The sequence below is a fragment of the Lynx canadensis genome, chromosome A1 (genome assembly GCF_007474595.2).
Source record: "Lynx canadensis isolate LIC74 chromosome A1, mLynCan4.pri.v2, whole genome shotgun sequence".
NCBI lineage: Eukaryota > Metazoa > Chordata > Mammalia > Carnivora > Felidae > Lynx > Lynx canadensis.
In genome coordinates this window covers 19,038,103-19,045,939 of record NC_044303.2, presented here as the reverse complement: position 1 = coordinate 19,045,939, position 7,837 = coordinate 19,038,103, and positions in this window count along the sequence as shown.

Sequence of the window (7,837 nt, the reverse complement as noted above, 5' to 3'; positions counted from 1 at the left end):
AGAGGACAGTGAAAATCTGTATGTGAAAGTCATCCTCCACTCTACTCAAGTCTGGTGCCAAGAACGCCCAGGAACTCGGTGCCCAACTACACACAGAAACCAACCAATAAATAACCAGAGGGGACCTTCCGAAAGACACTGAAGGATCTGTCTGAGAAAACGTGGGCAGTGGAGTCGTGGTTGGTGTCTAGCACAAAGCCATCTACATTCTGGCCTTTGAGAGACCTCAGCATAAGGATCAGGCCTCTAACTAGTTACCCTATATTGATGCCTGCCACTCAGCAAGGTCCACAGGAGGCCTTACCCCTGTCTCATCTTTAGGAACAGCCTGATAACTGAGAATCAGCTGAGAAAAGCCTACAATATGATGAAAAAAAAAATAAACATAGAAAAACCAACCCCAGAGGAAAACAGAATTCAGGGAATATAACAAAAGTCAAATAAAAACCCTATAAAATTAACTATTTGTCCCTAAGGAGATGTGAAATGATATTCTATTAAACAAAACTATAATGCCATAAAAAGGAAAAATCAGAAAATGGGATAGATGGGGTGCCTGGCTGACTTTGTTGGTGGAGCATGCAACCCTTGATCTTGGGGTTGTGAGTTCAAGCACCACATTGGGGGTGGAGATCACTTAAAAATAAAATCTTAAAAAAAAAAAAAAAGAAAAAAAGAAAATGGGACAGAACCCTTGGAAATGAAAATTCAAGAGAGGATTGTAAGATAGATGAAAGGAAATCTCTCAAAACCTGGAGCAAAAAATATGTAAAATATGACAGCATGAACACACAAAAACACAAAGGGTAGATCCAGAGGGGATCCAATAAGAGACTAAAAGGAATTCCAGAAAGAACAGAGAAACTGAGAGGGAAAAGATCCTAAAGAAGTAATACAATGAAAATTCCACTACTAAAGATATGACCTTTAGGGGCGCCTGGGTGGCGCAGTCGGTTAAGCGTCCGACTTCAGCCAGGTCACGATCTCACGGTCCGTGGGTTCGAGCCCCGCGTCGGGCTCTGGGCTGATGGCTCAGAGCCTGGAGCCTGTTTCCGATTCTGTGTCTCCCTCTCTCTCTGCCCCTCCCCCGTTCATGCTCTGTCTCGCTCTGTCCCAAAAATAAATAAAAAACGTTGAAAAGATATGACCTTTCAATCAAAGATAACTGCCTGAGGGGCGCCTGCGTGACTCAGTCAGCTAAGCCGCTGACTCTTGATTTTGGCTCTGGTCATGATCTCACAGTTTGTGAGTTCAAGCCCCACATTGGGCTTCTCTTTTTCTCCCTTTCTCTCTGTTCCTCGCCCACTTGTGCTCTCTCTCTCTCTCTCTCAAAATAAATACACTTAAAAAACAATGTTTGAAAAAAAAGGGCCTCCTGAGTTTTGATTAGGGGGAGTGGAAAAGGCCACACATCATTTGGAAGTTTTAGAACAAGCTATACAGAGAAGATCCCAAGAATTCTCCTGGGGTGAGGGAACTGCAGCTCCTACAAGAAACAAGAATCATAGTGGCATTAGATTTCTCAGTAGCCCCACTAGAAACAGTGGCATAATAGCCTCAACATTTAGGGGAATAATGATTTTCAACTTTGGAAACCTATACCCAGTCAAATTAGTTGTGAGGGCAAAATAAAAACTTTGTTAGGCATGCAGGGGCACCTGGGTAGCTCAGTGGGTTAAGCATCCGACTTTAGCTCAGGTCATGATCTCAAGGTTCATGAGATGGAGTCCCACATCAGGCTCTGTGCTGACAGCTCAGAGCCTGGAGCCTGCTTCAGATTCTGTGTCTCCCTCTTTCTCTCTCTGCCCCTCCCCTGCTCACCATGTCTCTGTCTCTGTCTTTCTCTCAAAACTAAATAAACATTAAAACACACACACACACACACACACACACACACGTCGTTAGGCACGTAGAAACTCAGAAAGCTTACTGGCCATACACTTTTCTTAGGAAGTTATTTGAGCCTGTCATCTAGTAAATAGCCAAGTAAAGGCTCATGGGATCAGGAAATACATGTTACCAAGAATATTAGCTGTGTGGTGTCTCATATTTGAAGAATAGGGCTCTAGGAAATAAAGGAATTTCATAGAGCATAGAGCTGGAGGATTCCAAGTATAGCATGGGCAAGATGGCACAGATTTTCTCTTTGATTAAAAAAACACTAGGAAAAGAAAAAGAAGGAAACTAAGCAACTTTGAACAGTTGAGTAGTACAGGGTTGTGACACTGAGTACAGCCAAGGAGTCACATTTCTTGGCTCTGCTGTGAAGGAAAGTTTTCATAAATATAATTGTGTTAATGCCATTTATTACAGTAAGTCTATTAGACTATAGTCTATAGACTGCTCTGACTCTACCCTAAGCACAAACTTTAGAAGACAATAATGGTTACAGAATGGAATGTAAATGTTCTCAGTCGTGGAAATCTAAGGCTCAGAGCACAGCTTTACGAAATGTTTGGAGATGGAAGCGGAGATGGGGGGCGCTTGGCTGGGTCAATCAGAAGAACATGTGACTCCTGATCTTGGGTTGTAAGTTTGAGCCCCACCTGGGCATAGAGATTACTTACATAAACAAACTTAAAAAAAGATAGAAGTGGAGGTGGGAGTTGTTAAGAGTCACCGAGCTCGAATATCCTCTCACAAAAATCCTCCTCCACAGCACCAGAGATGCTGTTTCTATTTAAAAGAACTGAAAGCAAAAGTTTAAGGAAATTAAAGTTGCAAAAATAAAAAATAGAACTGAAAATAGTGATGAAACGTGTGTGTGTGTGTGTGTGTGTGTGTGTGTGTGTGGAGAGGGGGTGATATTAAATGAGCTGCATCTTTACCTGTCATTCATTGCAAGAGTCCATAAGTAATGTCTGAAAAGTGTGGCTCGGTCATATTTGCATGGTTGGAGAGCACCAGCAAGAGAATTTGAAGCCAGGGAGTTAAAAGAGGTTTGCACGTACAAAGTAAGACAGAGGCTGGAACTAACAAGCAAGGAACTTTTTGTTGTAAATCTTCCTGTACTATTTTCCCCTCCCCACTTGTTAACACAAAACCCAAACATAACAATCCTACCTTACAGGGTTATGGTGAGGGTCAGGATAACCTATTACTAATGCCTGGAAATCTAATCCGTGAGCCATCTTGTGACTGTCATTAGCACAATTAGCTCCTGGTGTTGTTGCTGGACCTCGGCCCTCCCCACCCTGTTTTTTGTTTTTTGTTTTGTTTTGGGTTTTTTTGTTGTTGTTGTTTGTGTGTTTTGTTGTTGTTGTTGTTGCTTTCCCTTCTTTGGGGAACCTGGATGGCTTCTACCTCCAGCCGCCCTGTCCTGTTTACTCTTTCTCCCAGCATCAGCTGTGAGACTTGTCTCTCACTGCCCACCTCTGCCCCGGATGCCACCCCCGCAGGATCCTGCCTGAAGTTACTGCTGTTGTCAGTTTCTCCCTCAGCTGTTGCCAAAACAATCAAGCAGCATTTTATTTTTCTTAATTGATGGACATAAATTTAGAAGTTCAAATGCATGCACTGAAAATTTAATATTTAGGTCACAATCATATAACTAACTACTCAATTAAAAAAACAGCTCAAAATATACAAAACCTTGTATCTGTTTTTTGGTGTTTCTGAGCTTTACACTGCAGAACTGCTTTATTTTTTTTTTAATTTTTTTTTTCAACGTTTATTTATTTTTGGGACAGAGAGAGACAGAGCATGAACGGGGGAGAGGCAGAGAGAGAGAGAGACACAGAATCGGAAACAGGCTCCAGGCTCTGAGCCATCAGCCCAGAGCCTGACGCGGGGCTCGAACTCCCGGACCGCGAGACCGTGACCTGGCTGAAGTCGGAGGCTTAACCGACTGTGCCACCCAGGCGCCCCTGCAGAACTGCTTTAAAAACAAAGTTCATTTTGTATGCTCGTTATAGAAGATTTGAAAAATAGATGTACTTGTTCCATTCATCGTCATCAGCTTGGGGCACAAAAAGAAATCCCATTGTGTTAAAATTAGGTAACCCTGAGCCCTCGTACCACTTCTGAAGAAGAGCCTCTTTTTCCTCCTTGAATCCTTTGGCCTGAAATCCTTCCCAAACCCCCAGGGAGGCTTACATCTCCTCTTTCTGAGGTGTCACTCTGGCCAGAAATCTGGAAGTCATCCTAAACTTCTCCCTCCTCTTCATTCTTCAGATCTACTCAGTATTAAGGCCTTGGGGAAATTAAATACCCTGCCCAGGTCACATAGCTTCTTGTGGGTGGGCCCTAGGGGTCAAAATCTAGTATTTAGGAGTCTTAGGTTAAAGCACACTGCTCTTTGGTAGGCTTGTGCTTAATGGGGCGGTGTGGGTGGGGGCCCCACAGAAGATGTGAATGTAATAAAGCCTCTCCCAATTCCCCTCCACTTCCGTTTCCAAGAACCTTCTCTTGGCATCATTGCCCTCCTACCACTACTAAGTGGCAAAGACAGGATTCACTGCCTTGGTGCATTTTCATGTCAAACTCTCATCTTTTTTCTTATTTTTTTCCCAAAATTTTATGAATAAAATGTTCAAGTAATCAGAAGAGTTGAAGGCATGTACAGTCACACTCATCTATCCACCACCAGACTTCAATAACTGTTAACATTTGGTATATTTGTTTCATTGATCTGTTAGGTTGAACCTTATGAAATTGTAATAGGAAACAGTTGAATAGAAACAATTTCCTAGAGTTCAATCTTGTGTGTGTGTGTTGCTGAACAATTTGAAAATATGTTGCAGGTTTACGTGACCCTCAAAATGTATCTTCCAAGAATGACATTCTACAAAACCCATATTATTATCACCCCTAAGAAAACGATTCTCTAAAATAATCTGATATCCAATCCATATTCAATTTTCTTCAATTGCCCCCAGGGAGTCTATTTCTGATTCAGGATGCAATCAAGATTTACGCATTGCATTTGCTTATGTCTTCTTTTACACTAGATCATCCCTCCACATACTCTTTTTATAAAATGATATTGAGGAGCACCTGGGTTGCTCAGTCGGTTAAGTGCCCTACTCTTAATTTTGGCTCAGGTCATGATCTCACGGTTCATGACACCAAGCCCCATGTCAGGCTCCATACTAGCAGTGGGGAGCCTGCTTGGGATTTTCTCTCTCCCTCTTCTGCCTCTCTCTCTCTCTTAAAATAAATAAATAAATTTTTAAAAGAATTTAAAAACTAAAAAATGACATTGGCTTTTTAAATTGGGTCACTTGTCCAGTGCAGATTTGTCTGACTGCTTCCTGGTGGTGGTCACTTGTTCCTCTATTCCCTGTATTTTTTGTAACTTGGAAATCATGTCTAAAGACTTAACCAAATTCAACTGAAGATTCGTAGGAGTTTCTGTATTTTGGGTTGCATCACATCAGGAGGCACAAGTATTCTATTATTAATGATGCTAGGTTTGAACTCTCGATTAAGGAGGCAGTGGCCAGATCTCTCCACTGTAAATATGAATGGGGAAACAACTCTCCATGGTCTCTCACTTTTCTGTACAACTTATAAGCAAGCACTGACTGCCTCCTCCCACAACTCCTCCCCCCTCCCCACTTCTTTTCAAGGAAGTTTGAATAGCAAGCAGCCTTGGAAGATACAGATCCTTTCTCCATCTACAGCCAAGGGAAGGCATGCTTACTGTCTGGTATAAAAAGTTAGGGTTCCTTAAGCTCAGGGTTCTTTTATTGTTATACAGTTTACTGTGTGCCAGTATCATCTGGCCCTCTTCACTTTGCCCCGTGGATTTGGGGAAACCAGCACAAAAATACTGATACATTTTAAGGAATGAACGCTCACTAAGGTATCCAAAAACTGGCAGACTAATTTGTCTATTTGCAAGTAGGGTTTTCTCAGACCCTTCACAATTATTGATGTTTCCCTTGGCAATTACTTAAGTAATCTGTGGGTGATAGGGTGTACATGGGCACTGTGTCCACATCCTGTTCCCCCAAAACATTTTACCTAATGATTTTAGATTCCATTTATAATTGCTTAAATGAACCAATTTGTTGGAGATAGCAAAATAGTGATTTTGTGTTTCTATTATTCTTTCCACATTTATTAACTGTGTTTTTGGTTGAGTTTCCCTTCATCCACGGGCAATGAACTACAGTTCCTTACAAAAAGGTAGGATAAAAACCTACTTTCCCCCCATGAATTATCAATCTGTTTGAGAAGGAGAGACAGAGAGAGAGAGAGAGAGAGAGAGAATACAAGTGGGGAGGGGCAGAGAAAGAGGGAGAGAGAGAGAATCACCAGCAGGCTCCGCACTGCCAGCACAGAGCCCGATGTCGGGCTCAAACCCATAAACCCTGAGATCATGACCTGAGCCAAAGTTGAATGCTCAACCAACTGAGTCACCCTAATTATTATTATTTTTAAATATAATTTATTGTCCAATTGGCTAACGTACAGTGTGTAAAGTGTGCCCTTGGTTTTTGGGGTAGATTCCTGTGGTTCATCGCTTCCATACAACACCCAGTGCTCATCCCAATAAGTGCCCTCCTCAATGCCATCACCCGTTTTCCCTCTTCCCCATCTCCCATCCACCCTCAGTTTGTTCTCTGTATTTAAGTCTCTTATGGTTTGCCTCCCTCCCCCTCTGTTTGTAACTATTTTTTCCCCTTCCCCTCTCCCATGGTTTTCTGTTGAGTGTCTCAAGGTCCACATATGAGTGAAAACATATGATATCTGTCTTTGACTGACTTATTTCACTCAGCATAATACTTTCCAGTTCCATCCACGTTGCTGCAAATGGCCAGATTTCATTCTCTCTCATTGCCAAGTAGTATTCCATTGTATATACAAACCACATCTTCTTTCTCCATTTGTCAGTTGATGGACATTTAGGCTCTTTCCATAATTTGGCTGTTGTTGAAAGTGCTGCTATAAACATTGGGGTACAAGTGCCTCTATGCATCAGCACTCCTGTGTCCTTTGGATAAATTCCTAGCAGGGTTATTGCTGGGTTGTAGGGTAGTTCTAATTTTAATTTTTTGAGGAACCTCCACCCTGTTTTCCAGAGCAGCTGCACCGGTTTGCATTCCCACTGCCAGCCAGGCACCCTAATTATTAAATTTTAAAGTAAGTCACTAGTATAATCATTTCTGTATACATGAACTAACTCATGGAGTTTTAAAACAAAGTAATAGTTTATAATCAGTTATTCCTTTTGATGTCCAAACTGTTTGAATCTATCCAGTGGGGCTTCTTCAGACTGGCGACTGTGTCCTCTTGGCAGATCCCTGTTAGTCTTTCTAACTTAGAGCTTTCTTGCTTTTTGGCACATTAAGATGTCCTGGGTTCAACTTGCGTTTCTCTGCCCAGGGCTGAAATCAGCCATGTCTTTAAAGAGTTCTGCTTTCTTTTGGTAGGAAATAGTGTTTAGAAACCAAGATCAAGGGTGCCTTTGCTTCTGGCCTTTTCAAAGGATAGTACTGGGAAACATATTTTTAAAAATCATGAGGTCATAATGCTATTTTGATTCAGACTTGTAAAAATTGTGGTAAAATACTTATAAAATTTACCATCTTGTTAACTGTGCAGTTCAATACTGTTAAGTATATTCACATTATTATACTTAATCCCCAGAACTTTTTCATCTTGTAAAACTGAAACTCTATACCTGTTAAACAACTCCTTGTCCCTCCTGTTTCCCCACAGGCATTAGCAACTACCATTCTATTTCCTGTCTTTACGAATTTACCTACTCTTGTACCTCATTTAAGGGGAATCATACGGTATTTGTCCTTTTGTAACTGGCTTATTTTACTTACATAATGTCTTCAAGGTTCATCCGTGTTGCAGCCTGTGTCAGAATTATCCTTCTTTT